Here is a 24,299-nt window from a genome sequence, read left to right as displayed (position 1 = left end):
TTAAAATACACAAGGATAAAAACAAATGGAGTCCATATTTTAAAATCTGGAAAATATCCTGATATATTGAAAGGTTAATTATTTTTTATTAATTGGTATGCAAAGTGTATTACTAAAAAGAATTCATCTAATGAGCTCATTTCAGCTATAACCTTGTCTACCATTAGCTCTTTCGTTAAAACCACTTGGAAATAGGACCCATCTTTCTCATTTTGGTTTCTCATCTTAAGGCAGTGATGAGTAGGCAAAGCAAGTTTTCGAGGTCCATAAAATGATTCTTTCTATAAAAATAAGGAAATTAATCTTTTATCTAATAGTTTCAGGATGTCATCAGTCTGAAGGTTTACATAATCTCCTGATCCCTGGAGTCACATGCTCACTAAAAGATACGTACATACGTACATAAAAATGTAGGTAGATTTTGGAATTTTAAAGCCCTCTTCAACTCTCAAACACCTCTCATCTTAGACTTATGTATGTGTTCTATGTTTCTTTGTTTTCACCTCGCTCTATTGTTGGTCTTGATTCCTTTGATGACATCCTGTTTCTACAACTCTTTGTCACATAATAAACACTATTTTCTTCTTTTGTTTCCAAAAAAAACCCACTAAGGAAAGAATGTTTTCCATACGAGACTTTCACTACCAAGAAATTTATCAACTGACATATCCTACCAGGCTAATATTACCTCCTTGCTAGGTCTTATATTTTCCTCTTTCTTCCATCCCTACATTTCTCGTCATCATCATATCCCTCTAGGGAGAAACTCAAATTCTTCTTTCTTGATTATGCAAAACAATTGTGGTCAACCTTTGATTTACCCTCTTTTATCTGGACTAGGAGCTGTGGTTGAGGTGGGGAAAAAATCCATCAAAGTGCTTCTTTTTTTTAAAACTTTTTCTTATTGAAGTATAGTTAATTTACAATGTTGTGTAAGTATCAGGTGTACAGCAAAGTGATTCAGTTACACACACACATATATATACATGTATATATATATGTATGTATATATATATATATAATATACACATATATATGTGTATATATATAAATATATACACATTCAGATTCTTTTCCATTACAGGTTATTACAAGATAGTGAATATAGTTCTCTGTGCTGTAGAGTAGGTCCTTGCTTTTTAACTAGTTTATATATAGTAGTGTGTATATGTTAATCCCAAACTCCTAATTTATCTCTCCATCCCCCACCTCCTCACTATCCTCTTTGGTATCCATAAGTTTTGCTATGTCTGTGGGTCTGTATTATAAATAAGTTCATTTGAATCATTTTTTTTTTTTTAGATTTCACATGTAATTGATGTCACATGATATTTGTCTTTCTCTATCTGACTTACTTCACTTAAGGTGATAATCTCTAGGTCCATCCATGTTGCTGCAAATGGTATTATTTCATTTTTTTTTGACTAATATTCAATTGTATATATATATATACCACATCTTCTGTATCCATTCATCTGTTGATGGACAATTAAGTTGCTTCCATGTCTTGGCTATTGTAAATAATGCTGTTATGAACATTGGGGTGCATGTCTCTTTTTCAATTATTTTATTGAAAAATAAAATATTTTTCCTTTTATTTCTTTTTCTTCTCTGATTGCTGTGACTAGGACTTCCAAAACTATGTTGAATAAAATTGACAAGAGTGGGCATCTGTGTTTTGTTCCTGATCTTAGAAGAAATGCCTTCAGCTTTTCACCATTGAGTTGGCTGTGGATTTGTCATATATAGCCTTTTGTATGTTGAGGTATGTTCCCCCTATGCCCACTTTCTGGAGAGTTTTTATCGTAGATCGTTGTTGAATTTTATCAAAAGATTTTTCTGCATCTATTGAGGTGATCATATGGGTTTTATTCTTCAGTTTGTTAATGTGGTGTATCACATTGATTGATTTACAGATATTGAAAAATACTTGCATTCCTGGAATAAATCCCACTTGATCATGGTGTAAGATCCTTTTAATGTATTGCTGGAGTCAGTCTGCTAGTATTGTGTTGAGGATTTTTGCATCTATGTTCATCAGTGATATTGGTCTGTAATTTTCCTTTTTTGTCATATCTTTGTCTGGTTTTGGTATCAGTGTGATGGTGGCCGCTTTCTTAAACAAAAGAATCATCCAACCACAATGATTATTTTAACATTCATCTAGAAGGCATCCATATTTTGTTTGCCGTGGCCATTTATTTATACTATTATCTAAGCATTGAAAGTTGGCAGTCTGATAGGGAAGGCCAGCTGTGTATAAATTTTTGGCAGAGAAAGTAGATGACTGCTGCTACATTGTGACAAAACTGCCTAAAGCTAATTTCAAATACTAAGTATACATAATTATTTGTGGTAAGAGGTCCACTGAGTAAAAGCAGAATGTTTATAAATGCATTCTAGGTCAACAAGTATCCAAAACATCTGGATTAAAAGCAAAAAGGAGTATATCATATGGCGAGCAACTGAAATTTTTCCAACCGCCTCAGAATGGTTTCTCTGGGTTAACTTCAATAATTTTCTTTCAATCTGGTCCACTTTGTCCTAGCCCACCCACATAGTTCAAACCAAATAAGCACTTCTTAACAGCAGGCACTTGAAAGGAAAATAAGCCTATTTAGAGAGCACATGAACAAAAGGGGAAAGTAGAAGTAATGTTAAGTATCAAAAACTTCCCAATATTTCATGCCTCCCCCTGACTGGAAGATTTACACAGGTCTCCCACTCAGAATCAATGCACTTACATGTTTTCCATGGCTCCTCTGGACATACTATAGCTTCATGCATCCCTCTTTTGCTGTCTCAATTAAAACTAAAGTGTGAATACCAGGCAAGATGAATGTAATTTTATCTCTAGCAGCACTAGTCCATGCTCTGGGCTTTGGACTTTTATAGTGTCTCTCCTCTCTTCCTAATGCTCCCCCTTTTGAATGTGGGGGCATATTTCTCGTTTGTTTTTGCTCTCAAAACTCGGTCAGAAGGAGAAGGATTTGGATATTACTGACTCAACTTCTTTGTCTATCATATTGACTGTCTGACCTATAACATGATACGACTTAAGCTTCTTTTTTTTTCCTTAGGGTAGAAAACCATATCCAAAAGAAGAGTCAAATAGAGGATCCCAAGTTTAAGTACTTATAAATATAACTTCAATATATGTCTGATATATATATATATATATATATATATATATATATATATATATATATCAATAACCATACGTTTTCCAGTATTCAGGTTTCTTTGTACTCAGAACCACCACATTACTTAAAACACAAATGTTTAATGTCACATAAGCAGAAATCTCTAAGCAATGCCTTAATGACCACTCTCATCTAGTAATCTTGAAACTATGTTATAACAGCAATAGTGTGTATATAGCCTTTTTTTTTTTTACCATGTCAGCATTTTGTTTCTCCAGGAACTAAAAATAGTACAGCATACTTGCTTTTTTAGTGCTATTTTCCTTATAATATTAAGTATAGCTCTGCCCAAAAGTCAAAGGGTTGAAGGAAATAAGAGCTACCAATACTGAAAAGACAAAGAACCACTAAATCTTAAAAATGCATTTTGATTGGATATTATTGAGTTCTACATGTACTGCCACTCCAACTTTGAGCCTGCTTAGCAAAGAACTAGTGTCAGCAACAGTGCTAAGATATCAGCATCACTCACACACATACTCTCTAATAAGCCAGATTCGAACCAGCCCTACATATTTTACATTATGACAAGAACATTAATTTAAGATGAGGCAGCTTAGCATAATAGAACTTACACAGTAAAACACTTAAGCTTTTGACCCCTTGATTACAATAAGCCTCCAGATTCTCATACGTAAAACAGTGATAAAAGGAGTATAAATCTCAGGAGTTTTCTGAGGATTATATGAGATATTGCAAGTAAAGCACTGAATAAAGTAAAGGAGCAAAAATACATAAAGGTTAGCTATGAATATTATTATTTCTTTTTGCCTTTTTGTTAAATTGGCACTGGGTGGTAAACAGTGTATAATGATACATAAAAGCAAGTGAAATTTTTATATTTGTAAGAACATTTAACATTTTCTCATTAGTATTATTCTAAGGTCAATGACATACAGGAATCAGTGATATTTTCAGTCTATTACATTTCCCCTTTTGGTATCTCTTCATGTAAAATCCTATATTCCTACACACACACAAAAAACTGTGCCCCCATGTTTGGTAAACTCTGTTCTGACATGAGAGTATTCTTCCTGGTATTTCATAAGGCCATTAATTCATTACACTAACTATTCACAGTGAATTTAAAAAATAAAATAAACTTTGGATACCTGGGTGAGCAAAAATCTGTGTGGAAATTGGAGGTTCTATGAGAATAATAAATAAGTCCAGCACTAAAAAGAGACGTATGCTTTTCTTGTAAATGTCAACATATTCATGATTAATTCTCATAGGCATACTTAAAAAAAATAATAATTGGAAAAAGTAAAAGCATTCACAACCACCCAGTCCCAAAGTTACAGATAATATCAGCATGCTGGAAGAGTAAGATAAACACCAACATGATGTGAATGCATGATAAATAACTCTTCTGTGAAGGAGAAAACATAAATATTGATTAACTTCAAAAATTAAAATTACAATCACAGAAGAAATAACATGAATAACTAATAAAGATATGAAGAAATGCTTAAACTCATTTTTAAAAAAGAAAACCAAATTAAAACAATGTGATATAACTTCATACCCATAATATTAACAAGTATTAAAATGCTAGGTAGCATAAATTGTTGGATAGATCATGGGAATATGGGAATGTTCATGTTGTACAGATGGTAATTTAGAATGTGCAAATATTATGGAGAGCAATCTGACAGTACTCAGTCAGATTACATATATAAATACTCTAAGAAGTAGCATTCCTTTTCCTGAGCATATATCCTAGAGAAATTGCCCCCAGGTCCAAAAGGGAAGACTACTACAGCATTGCTTATCATGGTGGGAAACTGGAGCCAATTTGGAGGACAATTCCTGGGGAATGGACATAAAAACATGGTGGATGCAAACCATGGAATACTGGAAGGCTATAAGAAGCAATAGGCTAAATGTAAATGGAATTTAAATAGTTCCAAGAAGCATGGCTGTGTAAAAATTATAAGATAAAAATGAGACCTATAACATAACAGCTTATAAAATAAAAATACATACCTATAAAAATAGCATGTATTTTTCAAGAATACACATATAATAAAAGGATAGAAAATAAATATATTAGAATGATTACCTTTTTAGGCTAGTGGTAGAGTAGACAACATGATAAGAGATAAAGATATGAGACTTCATAAATATGTTTAAAAAACTGGGGGGCTGTTTTACATTTCTATTGCTACATAAAATATTACCACAAACTTAGCAATTTAAAATAATTCAAATTCATTACTTCACAGTTCCTGTATGTCAGAAGTACAGACAGGGCTCAAGTGGATTATCTGCTCCAGGTCTCATAAGACTGAAACCTAAGTGACAGCTGGAGCAAGGGTCTCATCTGAGGCTCAGAACCCTCTTCCAAACTAATGTGGTTATTGGCAGGAGTCATTTCCCTGCAGTTGTAGAAGTCATAAACTGTACCTTCAAGACCATCAGAATAGCATCTCTCTGATGCTTCGACTTCTTTTAAAGGGCTCATCTGATTAAATCAGGCCCACACAGAACAATCTCCTCTTTGATTAATTCAAAGTTAACTGATTAGTAACTTAATCACAGGAGTATTAGCCCATCATATTCACTGGTCCTGTCCATGTTCAAGAGAATTTGATAAAACAGGGCATGTACATTCAAATTTTATAGTATAAAATTTTATAAATTTTCAAATAAATATTTTATCAGTGATATCAAGCAGATAAAAATGAGTAAAGATATAGAATACTAAAACATTATCATTAATAACTTTGACTTAATGAACACACATAGAACTTTGCATCCAAAAATTGTATTATAAGAAAAAAAGGATTTTTAAAGATGTACAATACAAATTAGACACAAAAGGAAAACATGGAAACTTGCATAGCTCTATTGATATCAGAAGAAATAGATTATATTACATACTTACTAATACCACTTTGGTTAAATCTAACTTAAATATTAGTACCATAAGAAAGTAAAAGAAACAAATAATATGGTTTTGAAAAGTACTTTAAGAAACTGTCATTATTATGTATATGTCTGCATAACTGTTGAGAGAAATGATTAGAATTAATAAGATTGAATTTATTTTAATATTATTTTTAAAAAGTTAGTTTGTTATAAAGTAAAAGTTATTTTTTTATATATAGTAACAACAGGCAGGTAGGTAGAAAAGAAACAGGAGTCGAGGGAGAGGTTTCAGAAGCAGTTATGATTGGATTCTGAGCCAGCAGCTTATATTGTTTACTAATGCCTTGTGTTTATTAATATCTACTTAGCTTCAGCCTTATACATATTATTTCCATTTCACAATCTAATTCTATTGTGCCCCTCCAATTACATATTTCATTAAATCACATAATAACCAGTTCAGGCAGTCCAGGCTTAGAGTACCACAGTCAGCTGTTGAGTTGTCTTCCATGGCCTATGGAGAATACTTGTCAGTGAAGAAGGGCATGGCCTTTCTCTAAAAACCTTAGAGGTTGTATTGTGCTTTCTCTAAGTCACTTGACAGATACATCTCTGTCTGCCATAGATCCTCCCAATACTAGGTCCTAGACCCAAATAGCAGGGGGATTTGTGCTACAGGTGATCTTGCTCTATTCTCACTTTAGGCTAGGAGCTGTATGGTAGATCTAGAACTTGGGTCAGTGCAGCTCACCACGAGTTGTTATATGTTGTCCCAGATCTTATGAGACCACTACTGTGTCTCTGGCTTTATAGCAGGCAAGGTAAAGTGCAATAATTTTTTCTCACTTTAGAAGGGATGTCTTAACATGACCCAAATAAATGAACATTAGAAATTTCACCCATGTGACAGGCCCCTGAGCTTTAATAAGATATAAAATCTAGGGGCTTCCCTGGTGGCGCAGTGGTTGAGAATCTGCCTGCCAATGCAGGGGACACGGGTTTGAGCCCTGGTCTGGGAAGATCCCACATGCCGCGGAGCAACTAGGCCCGTGAGGCACAACTACTGAGCCTGCGCGTCTGGAGCCCATGCTCAGCAACAACAGAGGCCGCGATAGTGAGAGGCCCGCGCACCGCGATGAAGAGTGGCCCCCGCTTGCCGCAAATAGAGAAAGCCCTCGCACAGAAACGAAGACCCAACACAGCCAAAAATAAATAAATTTTTAAAAAATTAAAAAAAAAAGATATAAAATCTACCCTCTAGAATTCATGTTTCTTATTAAGGCAAATAGGGTCCTTAGTTCTTTAAACTCACCAGGTCTGTGGTGGGATAAAGACAACTACAAATGCTTTGACATTCCTCGATATGTAAAATTGAATTCCCTTCCCCTTGAATCTGGCTGGCCTTAGTGACTGACTGGCAATAGACGTAATGCCACAGGACTTGCAGGGCTAAGTCAAAAGTCTTGGAGACTCACCGCCTTGAACCTTTGAAATGTTCATTCTTTGTCACTGCCTCTTGGACACTCCCTCTCAAAACCCAGTAGCCATGCTGTAAGAAGTCCAGGTCGCATGAAAAAGTCATGTGAGGTGTTTGGTCTATAGCTCCAGCTGAGTTCCCAGCTGATAGCCAATATCAAGGCCAGCCATGTGAATGAACCATCTTGGATGTCCAGCCTAGACAGGCTTTCAAATGACTAAATCCCCAACCAAAATATGAATGCAACCATCATGTGTTCTAGCCCTTCCCAAATTCCTTCTCTCCAAAGCTGTGAAAAAAATTAAAATGATTGTTTTAAGCTGCTACGTAATGGGTAATTTGTTATGCAGTAAGAGGATAACCAAAGAAAGGTCTAATTAGCATAACATCATCAGATATTCTCTGGGATGTCATCACTATCAAGTTATTCCCAGATTATATTATGATAGAAAGCAACAGAGTTGATGGGGCCCTGAGTCAAGAAATATATACTTTTGTCACTGTCATATGAGAGTAAAATGATTTTGATTTTCTTTAATGATATAGATGGATGAATAAGTATTTGCTAGAGAAACAGTTTCATATAAGGTACTAGTGGCTATGCTTGTTTATGCCAGTAAAGATACAACAGCTGGAAATGGAGAAGAAACCAGCAAAGATTTAGAAAAAGAAAGGGTAAGACAAAATCAAGTGAAAAGGCCCTAAGCCAAGTGACAGAGTGTTTCATGAAACACTTACCTCTGGTGGGGAGTAATGAGATTACAGAATGAGGAGGAGTAGCTTTAATGATATTGGTGATGTTTGGTTTCATAACCTGAATAGTTTACAGTAGTAATCACTTTATTATTTGTTTTAGTATATAGTATTACTTTCATATGTAATAAATACCTCACAATAAAAAACGAAAATAAGTTAAAAATTCATTGCCAAGAAAAAACATTGTGGCATGGGAGAAAAGGGAAACAATTCTTTTGACAGGTTTCTATAGAAAATAATCCACCATGGAAGGCAATTATACTGTGAAATGAAGGAAAGAGAGACATACATTAACAGTTAAACTTGTCTCCAGCTCTAGAAGCTATGTAACAGATATGCTACCCCAAATTTATTACTTGTACTTAACCCAAGACAAATTAGTAATTTGTGAAGTGTGCATTTGGCAAAAAGTTAAATATTCTGTTAGAAAAGCGTGATATGTTAAGCCTTACATAAATAACCAAATTTTCCAAAAATTTTTTTTATGAAACTTGCTAAAAATGTACAACAAAAACTGCAACGTTAATAGAAGAACAACAATCAAAATGAAGCCCTTTGGGTTTATTCATTTATTTTATAAATACACTAGAGGAAAAAACATAATTTCCTCTTAAAAATATAAAACTCATTTTGAAAAGCTTTCCCCCTTAAGGAATAATAGTTCATTAGGACCACAACATTTCCAAAGTTGTGTTTCCCTTTGTTTTAACATTAAAAACTCCGTTTAAAAAAATCTTGTGCTTTAAAAACTGCTTTCCCAATGAGGGAATAGAGTAAACTTTCAGACAGAATTTCTGTGGCTGAATCCATTTTAAACAATGACAGGAAGCAGTTCTTTTTCCTGACCCATAATTGGAGAAGGGTCATGGCAAGGAGTACGGAAGGGAGCACCTAAAGTAAACACCGCGTGGCAAGCAGCTCAGCAATAAGATTTACTCTTTTATTACCAAAGATAAACAGCAAAATAGTAGCAGCAGCAGCATCTCTCTCTCTGTCTCTCTGTCTCTGTCTCTCTTTCTCTCTCACACATACAAACACACACACTTCTTTCAACTGCAGCTTCTTGCAACTTTCTTGAAGAATATGATGCAGTTGTCTTAGCAGTGGTTAAATAATTGACCTCCACTAATGTTGGAGATTATTTTCTCAAGTCCTATTTGAATGTGTGTCAAGGGAATCATTTCAGAAGAAAGCAAGTAGGTTTCCTGCAGTTCCTGAAGGATGTACTGCTAGCCTCCAGACACATGCAGGAGGTAGAATTAGACCCACTCTTTGGGATAATTTTCTATATTAAAACTGCTAGGGTGGAAGAGAGACATTCACTAATCCCTAAAGATATCATTTTTGGGGGTGGCGGTTAAATATTTTTTAACATCTTTATTGGAGTATAATTGCTTTACATTGTTGTGTTAGTTTCTGCTGTGTAACAAAGTGAATCAGCTATACGTATACTTATATCTCCATATCCCCTCCCTCTTGCATCTTCCTTCCACCCTCCCCATCCCACCCCTCTTAGAAATATCATCTTAAACCTGGTTTGTATATATCTGAATCTGTAAGAGCAGTTTACTGGATCCATTCAAAAACCCTATTGATTTAGTTATTTAAAATGTCAAGCTGATAATTTGACATCATTCTGGCAAAAAATATATATATATATATTAAGGGTTTTTTTGTAATTTTTGAAGTCACATACACATTGACTATGAATGGTGATGACGTGATATAAATATTTTTATTGAAGCCACCCATTTTGCCCACTGACATACATGCTTACAACTGGAAAACACCATTATCTAAGTTTCTCCTATCTTCTATTTAAATGGTTCATTTCCTGTGGATATTTAAAAATATATATTATGGAGTAAAATTATTTTTATCCATAAAAAAGGAATATTTTTATCTATGCTTCCATTATGGCAAGATTATTCATATCTCCTTTTAACAATTTATTATAGTGTAGTCATCAATTTCCAACTAAAACATCATCTTCTAAATTGATTACGTTCCTTAGCATTCACATTTATTTAGAGAAATAAAACATTACCATTATCACTTTCATCTAAGGTCTTGCCTTACATTACCAATTACTATATACAGCTATGAAGCAGCACGCACACCTATTCAGAAGCTTACAGCCTCAAAAGTTTAGTACAATTGCAGCTGAATATAAGCAAAACTTATACTCAACCAAACAAAAGTAAACGGGCAACTTGTTTTATCATTTTAAGACAAAGTATGAATACCCCAGAAGGAAATACAGATAAATGTATTAATTCAGTTCTTAATTACAATTGTATAATGAGCATTTATCATGTAACTGTCTTCTGAAATATTAATATCTGTTAGTGAATTTCAATGAGCTTGAATTTCTATAAATACACTAGGGCAGATATAATTAAATATGTAATAATCATTTGTTTAATGTCTGCCTACTAGACTATAAGAGAAATGCTTGCCTTTATTACTCCTGAGCACTCACTGGTTAGTGTTGAATGACTGAATAAATACATGATTGATTGAATTATTATATATCATAATGTCTGGTTTAAGTCAAAATTTTTTACCTACTGATAAAATAGCATTCTATATCAAAAACTTATTTTTCAGAACAGAATGATAAACAACTTTAAGTCACATATTTGCTCTGACTCTGCCTCAGGTGATTCAGAATATGTTTATATAATTTTTAAGATTATAAACAAAATTTTAAAAAGATCATTTGGGGGGAAATATGAAGACCCCCCCAAGACTAAACTCAACGAAGAGTCAGTCAAGTTCAGCATGAAAAGTACAAGAGAAGACAGTTCAAGGCTATACTCCTTATAGTACAAGCCAGTAAAGATACTTGAAAGAAATCACTGCCCCCAAATCACACTGAGGAGTAATCAACTATTCATCTATTTGTAATATCAGCCCTGCTCTACAAACTATAAATACATGCTAGTGTAAAAGGTTTGTAAATATCCACACACAGTAAATATACGTATATATCTAAAAGAAATGGCTTTGGGTATTCAGTCTAGTCCTATTTCCTTCAACTCTCCTACATATATGTGAAAAAGACACTCTTTTCTTTATATGAGGACCATTCTCATACTCACTTAGTAAACGTACCCCTTAATAATGAGATGATCTGCACAGTCTAGCAAAAGAGTGGATTAGGAAAAACACAAGGAGGAAGTGGAGAGGGAAGGAAATATCTATTGAGCTCCTACCATATACAATGTCTTATAATGGTTACTTTTATTTAAGTAACTCTGAAAGGAAAGCAACAGGTTTCATTGAAGCTCACTATGTAAGTAAGCTACTGGTAGCTTTTTCTATTCAAGTTCTTTATACTTCGCCCTAGCTTGAAAATAGTTTCATAGGTAGCAGGACAAACCATATAATCACAGTGTTGATAAACACAAGCCCACTGGAAGGCAATGTCAGTGTTCACACAACTGGTCACCAATGCACCAAGAATCAAGACGTGACCAGGGAATATTGATGACAATCCTAGGGTGATTCCTGAGAGCTAACTTAGCTTATGTACAACAACAAAAGGTGAAAACGCTAGCCAAGTTAGGGTTGATTCTAAAGACAGATAAAAAAAGACAACAAATTAAACTGTATGGCATAACAAAAAAGTATTTATAATGGCAAATCACATGTTTTCTTTTTTAACAATGAATTCAGCTGTGTTTAGCTAAACTGAATGAACATACTAACAAAATTAAAACCTTTTTGTGGTATCTTAATAAAACTAAATTCATAAAAATATGTTTTGAAGTGGTTTGCTATAATTTAATAGATAACTGATACAGAAAACTGTATCCAAAAGATATAGTTATACCAATACTAAAAAGGGATTTTTTAAAATGAGGTGAAAATATGCAAAAAATAAAGAAATAATACAATAAATTTTTAATGACCTGAAGAACTTCAGTTTTTCAGATGAAAAGACATTTCCTGGGCTTCCCTGGTGGCGCAGTGGTTGAGAGTCCGCCTGCCGATGCAGGGGACACGGGTTCGTGCCCCGGTCCGGGAAGACCCCACATGCCGTGGAGCGGCTGGGCCCGTGAGCCATGGTCACTGAGCCTGCGCGTCCGGAGCCTGTGCTCCACAACGGGAGAGGCCACAACACTGAGAGGCCCGCGTATCGGAAAAAAAAAAAAAGAAAAAGAAAAGACATTTCCTGGTACCAAGCATTATTAATGAAAAGGAAGCACACTAAATATATCCCTTTTTTATTCTAATTTCAAAAATAAGGAAAAATCCTAAATTTGAGCTTCAAAGAGAAAACCTTTCAATTCAAAAATCAACCCATCCAAGTTACTATTCTCATTTGAAAGTAAATGAATGAAACTCTCAGGCACATAAGTACTTGTGGAAGTATAGAAAGTATACTCCTTACATATACTTTCTAAAAAAAAATCATAGATGTATCTAACTAAACCAAAACTAATCAAAATATTTTATGAATAGTAAAAATATTTGATAAATATATTGTTGCATTGAATAATGACACCTTCATATTTAGAGTTGCCTTTTAAAATACGAGGTTATTACTAGGTATCTAATGAAATAACAATCATATGCACAAGACGATAGGTGGTCAAGGCTTTAGTATGTGAATGCTTTAGTTCCAAGTTATTAACTTCTGTAATAAGACAGACCAGATCGGGCCTTCTGAATATTTTCCATCAGAAAGGACATCTAACCTCCTGGTCCAGGAAAGAGGTATCACCTTTTTCTCCTCCCCTTTCCAATGAGCTGGGCTGTTAGAAATCTAAGACTGAAATATCTCTAGTTTTATAATCCACTGAGTGAAAATTCAATGTGAAACAAATATCAATTAGCTCACTGAAAGGTGAAGTATGTGATTCCTTGTTTTAGAGTAAATTGAAAAGCTTTACAAGGCACTGGAAGAAAAAGAACATTTACCAAGAAATGAAGCCACTCAAGAGGGTGTATCTGCCTACACAAAGTAAGGATTTTCCATTGGTGGCTTATCTTCAGATGGAAGTCAGAGATTTTGGGTCACGAAAGACAGTCTAATAAAGTATCTTCTTAAATACAGGGTCTTGATGTTATATTACTCCAAATTATTTTATAACTGGGTTTAATTCAGAACTACTAAAAGAAAGATAATTTTATAATAATAAACTATGGTTTGGGAAGGTAGTTTATCTTCTGATATAATACTCATCTGGTTTCCAGGAGGAAAAAAATGAAGTTCAATGTACTTATCTAATAATTAAAGCTAGTGTTTCACAAGATGTTTTCCCATATCATGTCAATAAATATTCATCAGAAACATGTGGTTCTTTTGCATTTTACACAGCTGTTAGTAAGCTAATACAAGCACAGAGTCTTCAAGGCCCTTGCATTTGCAATTCATTAGTGGAAAGCTCTTCAGAAAAGGGAAGGATATGTAGCATTTCCAAAATCTATTTGACAAAGAATATTTTCTTGGAAAGATATTAAAATTTCTCAAATAGCATTCCATGGAACCCATGCTTAGAAATGCTGCCATATATATCTCAAGTATTATACGAACTCAAGCAATAGTTTCCACCATCATTTCAACACAGCAATAACATACAGTCCTAATCAAAAAGTATTGAATGTTGTACCTGTTAGTTCAGTGATGTGCCCAAGTACCTGAGAAATGGCCCAGTTCAAAAATAATGGTTGAACAATTAACCAGAGAGAATACATACTAGTAAGTCTAATCCTAACTATCTTTAGTACTTAAATGAGGAATCATCTATTTAATACTAAATTCATAGAGAATGAAGGCTCTTAAAAATACAATAAGAGTGTTGGGGCCAAGGGCAGGCCACCCTAAAATATGCCTCAATGGCATTTTTTTAAATTGAAGTATAGTTGATTTACAATGTTGTGTTAGTTTCTGGTGTACAGCAAAATGATTCAGTTATATATTCTTTTTCATATTCTTTTCCATTATGGTTTATCACAGCATACTGAATATAGTTTCCTGTGCTACATAACAGGACCTTGTTGTTTATTTTATATATAGTAGTTTGTGTCTGCTAATCCCAAACTCCTAATTTATCCCTCTCACACCCACTTTCTCCTTTGGTAACCATAAGTTTATTTTCTATGCCTATGAAAATACTCTGTTTCTGTATTGTAAATAAGTCTATTTGTGTCATATTTTAGATTCCACATGTAAGTGATATTGTATGGTATTTGTCTTTCTCTGACTTACTTCATTTAGTATGATAATCTCTAGGTCCATCCATGTTGCTTCAAATGGCATTATTTCATTCTTTTTTATGACTGAGTAATATTCCACTGTATATATATATACCATATCTTCTTTATCCATTCATCTGTCAATGGACACTTAGGTTGCTTCCATGTCTTGGCTATTGTAAATAGTACTCTTATGAACATTGGGGTGCATGTATCTTTTTGAATTATCATTTTCTCCAGATATATGCCTAGGAGTGAGATCACTGGATCATATGGTAACTCTATTTTTAGTTTTTTAAGGAACTCCCATAATGTTCTCCATAGTGGCTGCACCAATTTACATTCCCACAAACAGTGTAGAAGGGTTCCCTTTTCTCCACACCCTCTCCAGCATTTGTTATCTGTAGACTTTTTAAATGATGGCCATTTGAACTAGTGTGAGGTGGTACCACACTGTGGTTTTGATTTGCATTTCTCTAATAACTAGCGATTTTGAGCATCTTTACATGTGCCTGCTGGCCATATGTATGTCTTCTTTGAAGAAATGTCTATTTAGGTCTTTTGCCCATTTTTTGATTGGGTTGTTTGTTTTTTTGTTATTGAGTTGTATGAGCTGTTTGTATATTTTGGAAGTTAAGCCCTGTCAGTCTCATCATTTGCAAATATTTTCTCCCAGTCTGTAGGTTGTCTTTTCATTTTATTTATAGTTTCCTTTGTTGTGCAAAAGCTTATAAGCTTGATTAGGTCTCATTTGTTTATTTTTTGTTTTATTTCTATTGCCTTAGGAGACGTAAGAAAACATTGGTACAATTTATGTCAGAGAATGTTTTGCCTATGTTCTCTTCTAGGAGTTTTATGGTGTCATGTCTTATACTTAAGTCTTTAAACCATTTTGAGTTTATTTTTGTGTTTGGTGTGAATGTGTCTTCTAACTTCATTGACTTACATGCACTGTCCAGCTTTCCCAACACCACTTGCCGAAAAGACTGTCTTTTCTCCCTCAGTGGCATGTTGATTATTTTGAATTAAACTTACTTAAGAACCAGCTAATGCAAGAGGGACACTTTGATCCTCCTCTCTGTCTCCCTGAAAGCAGGAAATGAATCTCTCATGTGAAAGGTGCACTCTCTGTATTTGGAGTGGAAGGACACCCTTATCACCAGAGTTAGGGAATTTGGACTGAGAAGACTATATAAACAAATTTTGTTACTTCTTTAATTTAGTACTCCAAGTCCAAATTCTGTTTAGATTCTGTACTAATTAAGCACCCAAACCTAAGTTTCTTTGTCCTGTTAATTCCTCACAAATTCATTGTCTTTGTGGAAAAGTATAAAAGGTGCCAGCTTTGGCCACTTCTTAGGTCCCATTCCTATGAGACTTCCATGTGCACAAATTTTTTTTTTCTTCTTCTCCTATTAATCTGCCTTATGTCAATGTTATTATCAGTCCAGCCACAAGAACTCAAGAGCAGGAAATTTCCCCTCTCCAACATTAACAACAATATACAATTTTTAAAAACTGATATCATACAAGGACACATTGGCTTCAAGACCTCTGCATTTGCAATTCCCACTTCAGGGAAAGCTTTTCCTCCAGACAGCTACTTGGCTCACTCTTGAACTTTCTTCAGATCTTAAAAGTCACTTTGTTAGAGACCATCCCTGACACACCTTTGTAAAATAGCAACTACCCTCCCCACTCCCAGCCCTTCTTATACCCTTTACTCTGTTCTATGCTCTTAACACCATCCAACACATTGCTTTCTTCCTGTCACTTCTTCATGAGAACATAAATTTCAGAAAGTAAAGACAGTATTTTTCTCAGTTCTCTAATACTAGGGCATAGAGAATTGCCAGGCACATAGAAGACATTCAATATTCATCAAATGATAGGTGAATAAATGAATATTTTAAATGTCTATTGGAGATGCAACATAGGTAGTTATTTTTTTCCTTATGCCGTACATCAATTCTGTACTAAGAAATGAAAACAGGAGACCTCTTTTTTGAGCATAGCTTCATCAGTTTTATCATTAGTATCCAAAGGATACTCACCCAGAAAAATGGGCAAAGAACATGAATGGCAATCCAGTATAGAAGAAATAAAAATTAACGCATAAATATGTAAAGAATATCAAATTCAAAAATAATCAAAGAAATATATATTCAAAGGAGAAAAAAAGCTCTTTACATTTTACTTCAGGAAACATTTTTTTTTGTTAAAATGCAGTTTGGGCAAGCCTGTGATGAAAGGAGCTCTCATATGCAACTGATGGCCATATAAACTTGTATAAAACACATTTGGACAAAAATTTTTGATAAAAATTTCCCCTAGCTTTGACCCAAAATGTATAGCTTTTGGCTCAGCATTGCCACACATTGAATTTTACTAGAAAAAATTTTACTAGATATACATAAATATTTACGAAAAGAATTCCCATTGCATCAATATAATAGTAAAACATTGCAGTAAAAAATATAAAATTACTATTTAGTCACTATATTTTAAAATATAATAGTAAATATATTAGTAAAATAAAATATAATAGTAATATATAATAGCAAAATAGTAAAACATATAAAACAAACAAAACAAAATGTAATCGTAAATGTTCACTAACAGGATATATTATTCTGCTTGTGCTGCCATAACAAAATATCACAGACTGGGTGACTAAAACAACAGAAATTTTATACTCATGGTTCTGGAGGCTGGAAGTCTGAGATCAAGGCACTACCAGGGTTGATTTTCAGTGAGGCTTCTCTCCTTACCCTTCATGGTGCCTCCATTTTTGGGTCCTCACATGGTCTTTCCTCTGTGGAGAGAGAGAGAGAATGAGCTCTGGCAACTCTTGCTTGTCTTATAAGCTCGCCAGTCCTACTGAATTAGGACCTCCACCCTTATAACCTCATTTAACCTTAAATCCCTCCTTAAAGGCTCTATCTCAAAACACAGTCACATTGGGCGTTAGGGCTTTAACATAAGAATTATGGGAGGATACAATTCAGTCCATAACAGAATGACTAAATAAATCACTATACAATCACAATATGAAATATTATGCAGCTCTAAACAAGGGCTTACATTTTCTAAGAAGACTTAGTAACCTAGTAAATTTTAACAATTATGACTAGTGAAAAAAATTCATTTAAAAAACATAATAATCTCAAGTTAGGTTAAAGAAACTCATAATATTTTTAAAAACCTAATGTAACATATATTTGAAACAGCTCTATTAAATTGTTTCTTAATCAGTTGGAAAGGATTTTGCTTTACTTTTATTTCATTGTCCTTAATGTGTGTGCAAATAGCTGCTAAAGAGCAAAGTACTGTTTAAGTTCTTTTGCAGCCTAAAATACATGAACAAAAATATTTTCAAAATTTAAAATAAATAGTGGAAAAGATTTAAGTTGGCATGCTGTCAAACAATACAACAGAAAGAAATTTACATAGGTCAGCCTCTCAATACCTCCCTGCATTGATCTGATATGAACCCAAGAGCTAGGAGCTTAACATATCAATAAATTCAAATAATATTTACATCAGAGAATTGACACTATAGTAAAACATACTCTCCCTCATGGCTTTTTATCAAAGCATTTACTTCATGTGCAACATCTAGATCAGAAAAGGGAAATGTACCAACATCCCTTTCACTTCGAAAATATATGAAGTTAATAAACGTCTCCCAAAGATTAACAGACAGCAATTCAGATAACATAAGGAAGGCAATTCATCTGTCCCTAAAGGTTTCTAATTTTTTTATTTTATTATCTTTGCAGCTTTAGGGTCCCTGTCTTACATAATGAGAGTCTGAATGAATTGTAAACTTGGAATCCTCCATTTGTTAAATCAGGGCCCTGTCAAAAGTACCACATGAGGTATTTTTGTTTTTATAGTCAGCAGCCAGCGGCACAATGCCAAAGCCAGGTAGTTCTGTGTTCCCAAATCTTAGAGAGATAGATGTACAGAGAATACAGAAAAATCTATGGTAAGATTGGAGTACATACAGCAATCTGTCAACAAAGTGAAACGAGGAGAAAGAAAAAGTATCCTCTGGTGTTTTGGGTGAAATAAAGGAATATTCATTTTAAGAGCCAAGGCTAAAATTTTTAAACAAACACACAACCCTACCTAAGTAATAATATGAAATATATGACAGATATTTGCCTTAACAAAGTTAACAAAGTCAAATTTATAACAGATTCTTTTTAAAGCCTAATTACTTAAATGTTAAAGTCACAAAGCAGCATACAGCTAACATTTTAAATACTTTTATTACTATTACTGGCATTAGTCCAAACCATGTAATTAGCAGTAATTCTTAAATAAAACCAAGCGTGCTTTTTTATTATGTTGTGCACAAATCACCATAAATGTATGTTCATAAACATACACAAAGCAAGTTATTTTTTCTTGCTTACCTGAGATTTTCTGAATTCAGTGAGATAATGCTTTAATGACGGGAGATATTTTTGCCTCAGTGGGCCTGGTGCTAGCTAACGATATCTCATTTTTATTGCAGTGAATAGTATATCAGTTGTAAAGAAAGGTTACGCATTTTAAAAATTTATTTATTTATTTATTACACATAGTGTATTACATATAAATATATTATTGGGTCCCTACACCAGGTTAGGCAATGAGGATTAAGTCATGAACCAAACACACATGATCACAACCTTCAGAGAGCTGATAGTCTTAAACTGACCAGACTGAGAATGAAAATTAACTATCTCACAATACATCTAGAAATTCAAAGTATTCTCAAATAAGATCTCAACAGAATACTTATGGAACATTAAAATCTAATTGTAAAGTGCATATGGAAAAAAAATTAGCAAATACAGTCAAGAAAACATTGCCTCATCAGCTATTAAAATAAAATATGTAGTAATTGTAAATGAGAGAGACCTTCAAGATGGTGGAGGTGTAAGACGTGGAGATCACCTTCCTCCCCACAAATACATCAGAAATACATCTACATGTGGAACAACTCCTAAAGAACACCTACTGGACGCTGGCAGAAGACCTCAGACTTCCCTAAAGGCAAGAAACTGCCCACGTACCTGGGTAGGGCAAAAGAAAAAAGAAAAAGGGGAGACAAAAGAATAGGGACAGGACCTGCACCTCTGGCAGGGAGCTGTGAAGGAGGAAAAGTTTCCACACACTAGGAGCCCCTTCACTGACAGAGACGGGGGGGGGGGGGGCGCGGGGGGGGCGGGAAGCTTTGGAGCCACGGAGGAGAGCACAGCAATAGTGGTGCAGAGGGCAAAGAGAAGAGATTCCCGCACAGAGGGTCAGTGTTGACCAGCACTCATCAGCCTGAGAGGCTTGTCTGCTCACCTGCTGGGGCGGGTGGGGGCTGGGAGCTGAGGCTCCAGCTTCAGAGTTCAGATCCCAGGGAGAGGACCGGGGTTGGCTGCATGAACACAGCCTGAAGGGGACTAGTGCACCACAGCAAGCCGGGAGGGAGTCTGGGAAAGCAGTCTGGAAGTACCTAAGAGGCGAGAGACCACTGTTTCAGGGTGCGCGAGGAGAGGGGATTCAGAGCACTGCCTAAACAAACTCCAGAGAAGGGCATGAGCCGCGGCTATCAGCATGGACCCCAAAAACAGGCATGAAACGCTAAGGCTGCTTCTGCAGCCACCAAGAAGCCTGTGTGCAAACACAGGTCACTGTCCACACCTCCCCTCCTGGGAGGCTGTGCAGCCCACTACTGCCAAGGTCCTGTGACCCAGGGACAACTTCACCGGGAGAACACACGGCGCCCTCAGACTGTTGCAACGTCAAGCCGGCCTCTGCCACCACAGGCTCGCCCTGCATTCCGTACCCCTCCCTCCCCCCGCCTGAGTGAGCCAGAACCCCTAATTAGTTGCTACTTTAACCCCATCCTGTCTGAGCAAAGAACAGATGCCCTCAGGCGACCTACATGCAGAGGCGGGGCCAAATCCAAAGCTAAACCCCAGGAGCTGTGCGAACAAGGAAGAGAAAGGGAAATTTCTCCCAGCAGCCACAGGAGCAGTGGATTAAAACTCCACAATCAACTTGATGTACCCTGCATCTCTGGAATACCTGAATAGACAACGAATCATCACAAAATTGAGGTGATGGACTTTGTGTGATTTTCTCTGTACAGCTTTGTTTTACCATTTGTCCTAGGGTTCTGTCTGTCTGGTTATTTTTTTGTTCTTTTTTTTCTTAGTATAGTTTTTAAGCTCTTGTTATCATTGGTGGATTTTTTTTTTGGTTTGGTTACTCCTTTCTTTCCTTCCTTCTTTTTTTTTAAATTACTTTTCATTTTTTTTTATTTTTAATAATCTTAAAATTTTTCACTTTAATAACTTTATTTTATTTTCTTTCTTTCTTTTTTTTTTTTTTTACCTTTTCTTCTGGGCTGTGTGGCTGACAGGGTCTTGGTACTCTGTGAGGGTGTCAAGCCTGTGCTTCTGAGGTGGGAGAGCCAAGTTCAGGACATTGGTCCACCAGAGACCTCCTGGCTCCACATAATATCACATGGTGAAAGCTCTCCCTAAGACCTCCATCTCAACGCTAAGACCCAGTTCCATTCAACGACCAGGAAACTACAGTGCAGGACACCCTATGCCAAACAACTAGCAAGACAGGAACACAACCCCACCCATTAGCAGAGAGGCTGCCTAAAATCATAATAAGGTCACAGACATTCCAAAACACACCACCAGACATGGTCCTGCCACCAGAAAGACAAGATTCAGTCTCATTTACCAGAACACAGGCACCAGTCCCCTCCACAGGAAGCCTACACAACACACTGAACCAACCTTACTCACTGTGGGAAGACACCAAAAACAATGGGAACCAAGAACCTGCAGCCTGCGGAAAGGAGACCCCAAACACAGTAAGTTAAGCAAAATGAGAAGACAAAGAAACACACAGCAGATAAAGGAGCAAGGTAAAAACCCAACAGAACAAACAAATGAAGAGGAAATAGGCAGTGTACCTGAAAAAGAATTCAGTGTAATGATAGTAAATATGATCCAAAATCTTGGAAATAGAATGGAGAAAATGCAAGAAACATTTAACAAGGACCTAGAAGAACTAAAGATGAAACAAGCAATGATGAACAACACAATAAATGAAATTAAAAATACTCTAGATGGGATCAATAGCAGAATAACTGAGGCAGAAGAACGGATAAGTGACCTGGAAGATAAAATAGTGGAAATAACTCCAGCAGAGCAGAATAAAGAAAAAAGAATGAAAAGAATTGAGGACAGTCTCAGAGACCTCTGGGTCCACAATAAATTCACCAACATTTGAATTATAGAGGTCTCAGAAGAAGAAGAGAAAAAGGAACTGAGAAAACATTTGAAGTGATTATAGTTGAAAACTTCCCTAATATGGGAAAGGAAATAGTTAATCAAGTCCAGGAAGCACATAAAGTCCCATACAGGATAAATCCATAGGGAAACATGCCAAGACCCACATTAATCAAACTATCAAAAATTAAATACAGAGAAAAAATATCAAAAGCAGCAAGGGAAAAGCAACAAATAACATACAAGGGAATCCCCATAACGTTAACAGCTGATCTTTCAGCAGAAACTCTGCAAGCCAGAAGGGAGTGGCAGGACAAATTCAAAGTGATGAAAGGGGAAAACCTACAATGAAGATTACTTTACCCACCAAGGGTCTCATTCAGATTCGATGCAGAAATAAAAACCTTTACAGACAAGCAAAAACTAAGAGAATTCAGCACCACCAAACCAGTTTTTCAACAAATGCTAAAGGAGCTACTCTAGGCAGGAAACACAAGAGAAGGAAAAGACCTACAATAACAAACCCAAAACAATTTAGAAAATGGTAATAGGAAAATACATATCAATAACTACATGGATTAAATGCTCCAACAAAAAGACATAGACTGGCTCAATGGATACATAAACAAGACCCGTATATATGCTGTCTACAAGAGACCCAGTTCAGAATTAGTGACATATACAGACTGAAAGTGAGGGAATGGAAAAAGATATTCCAAGCAAATAGAAATCAAAAGAAAGCTGTAGAGTAATTTTCATATCAGAAAAAACAGACTTTAAAGACTATTACAAGAGATGAAGAAGGACACTAGATAATGATCAAGGGATCAATCCAAGAAGATATAACAATTGTAAATATTTATGCAACCAACATAGGAGCACCACAAAACATAAGGCAAATGCTAACAGTCATAAAAGGAGAAATCGACAGTAACACAATAATAGTACAGAATTTTAACACCTCACTTTCGCTAATGGGCAGATCATCCAAAATGAAAATAAACAGGTAAACACACCCTTTAAATGAGACATTAAACAAGATGGATTTAACTGATATTTATAAGACATTCTATCCAAAAACAACAGAATACACTTTCTCCTCAAAAGCACATGGAATACTTTCCAGTATAGATCATATCCTGGGTGACAAATCAAGTCTTGGTAAATTTAGGAAAATTTAAATCATATCAAGTATCCTTTCTGACCACAACGCTATGAGACTAGATATAAATTACCGGAAAAAAAAACTGTAAAAAATACAAACACATGGAAGCTAAACTATACGCCACTAAATAACCAAGAGATCACTGAAGAAATCAAAGAGGAAATCCAAAACTACATAGAAACAAAAGACAATGAAAACACGATGACCCAAAACCTATGGGATGCAGCAAAAGCAGTTCTAAGAGGGAAGTTTATAGCAATACAATCCTACCTCAAGAAACAACAAACATCTCAAATAAACAACCAAAACTTACATCTAAAGCAAGTAGAGAAAGAAGAACAAAAAAACCCCCGAAGTTAGCAGAAGGAAAGAAATCATAAAGATCAGAGCAGTAATAAATGAAAAACAAATGAAGGAAACAATAGCAAAGATCAATAAAACTAAAAGCTTGTTCTCTGAGAAGAAAAACAAAATTGATAAACCATTAGCCAGATTCATCAAGAAAAAAAGGGAGAAGACTCAAATCAATAGAATTAGAAATGAAAAAGGAGAAGTAACAACTGACACTGCAGAAATTCAAAGGATCATGAGAGATTACTAAAAGCAACTCTATGCCAATAAAATGGACAACCTGGAAGAAATGGAAAAAGTCTTAGAAAAGCACAACCTTCTGAGACTGAACCAGGAAGAAATAGAAAATACAAACAGACCAATCACAAGCACTGAAATTGACACTGTGATTAAAAATCTTCCAACAAACAAAATCCCAGGGCCAGATGGCTTCAGAGGTGAATTTTATCAAACATTTAGAGAAGAGCTAACACCAATCCTTCTCAAACTCTTCCAAAATATAGCAGAGGGAGGAATACTCCCATACTCATTCTACGAGGCCACCATCAACTTGATACCAAAACCAGACAATGATGTCACAAAGAAAGAAAACTACAGGCCAATATCACTGGTGAGCATAGATGCAAATATCCTCAACAAAATACTAGCAAACAGAATCCAACAACACATTAAAAGGATCATACACCCAGATCAAGTGGGGTTTATCCCAGGAATGCAAGGATTCTTCAATATACGCAAATCAATCAATGTGATAAACCATATTAACAAATTGAAGGAGAAAAATCATATGATCATCTCAATAGATGCAGAAACAGCTTTCGACAAAATTCAAAACCGATTTATGATAAAAACCCTCCAGAAAGTAGACATAGAGGGAACTTACCTCAACATAATAAAGGCTGTATATGACAAACCCACAGTCAACATTGTTCTCAATGGTGAAAAACTGAAACCATCTTCTCTAA

This window comes from Leucopleurus acutus (assembly GCF_964270905.1).
Source record: "Leucopleurus acutus genome assembly, chromosome: 1".
NCBI lineage: Eukaryota > Metazoa > Chordata > Mammalia > Artiodactyla > Delphinidae > Leucopleurus > Leucopleurus acutus.
The sequence above is the reverse complement of the archived record's forward strand: the minus strand, read 5'-3'. Positions refer to the sequence as shown.